Source organism: Poromitra crassiceps, assembly GCF_964638095.1.
Source record: "Poromitra crassiceps genome assembly, chromosome: 11".
NCBI lineage: Eukaryota > Metazoa > Chordata > Actinopteri > Beryciformes > Melamphaidae > Poromitra > Poromitra crassiceps.
This window is the reverse complement of record NC_139643.1, coordinates 31,685,410-31,686,420: the sequence shown is the minus strand read 5'-3', so window position 1 is coordinate 31,686,420 and position 1,011 is coordinate 31,685,410. Positions and strand designations below refer to the sequence as shown.

Genomic DNA, 1,011 nt, shown 5'->3' with positions numbered 1-1,011 from the left:
CTCTCTCTGTTACCATCTCTCTGCCAAAAAGCACATGGACTATCTTTTTTTCCGGAGGCAGAGAAATAAGCAAAGTTAAGTGTGGGGGGGGAAAGAAAATTTGCTCCACCTGCAGTCGAAATTAGCGCATTTTTATTGTTGGTTGTTGTTGTTTTTTGTTTTGTTTTTTCCCTCCTGCCGCTGTGAGCAGCATTGGAGCAGCTCAAGGAAGACTTTGCCCAGGAGCGCTCCTCTCCACCTTTTTTTGGCTGCATGTTCGTTGAGTTTCTGATGCCGTCGCATCCCATGGGAGACACGCGTGGCTGAAGGAAGGAGGGAGGTAGAAGAGAGACCCACCTGAAGCTCACACCTAGCTGCCAGCGCTCGCCCCCGCTCCACCACCCCCCCCTGCCCCCGCGACGCTCCGAGGAGAGACCGGTAGGTGAGCCCATCTCGTTGTGTTATAGCATCCTTCCCTGTCATCTTTACCTCCGTCACATGTGTCTGTGGGGCCCGAGCCAAAGACAACAGAAAAGAGAAGAACAGGAAAGAAAAAATCAAATCAAATACAAAACAGACGGCGTAATATCTCAGTCATGGGACCTGCCCACATAATTCGCCTCGGTCCTGAACTGGTGCAGGGAGTAATGGCTTGCAGATTAAAATGAACCAATACATTTTCATCGCCCAGCTCTGGCCCGTCTGAGCTGGAGGACACCCATTATAGTGGTTCAGACCACTGGCCAGACTTTGCACCTTCTATTTCATGTCCTCTGACTTGAAACAGAGAGTCAGGGCCGTTTCTCTGTCATGATAGATTCTCTCTCTCTCTCTCTCTCTCTCTCTCTCTCTCTGCCTTGCTACTAGATGGTATTGATTAAATGTCAGGTCAGACAAGAGTTCTACATACTTCTGCATAGCCTGCACTGTCTTCTGTGTGTAAATGCATATATTTGCAGGGTGAGACATGCAGGATGCATGCATGCCCACATAGGGTATATTTGTTTTTTTTTTAGTGTTGGGTTTGGAGTG

General features: G+C 48.7%; 1 protein-coding gene across 1 annotated transcript in view; it reads left to right on the top strand.

The window, feature by feature from the left end:
- The first annotated feature begins 287 nt into the window (after window positions 1-287).
- The window catches only part of col8a2 (collagen, type VIII, alpha 2), a 58,242-nt gene continuing 57,518 nt past the window's right edge, over window positions 288-1,011 (top strand). Inside the window, exon 1 of the mRNA XM_083646702.1 lies at window positions 288-417. The gene's annotated coding sequence lies outside the window, so the exon portion shown is untranslated. The remainder of the gene's footprint in view (window positions 418-1,011) is intronic.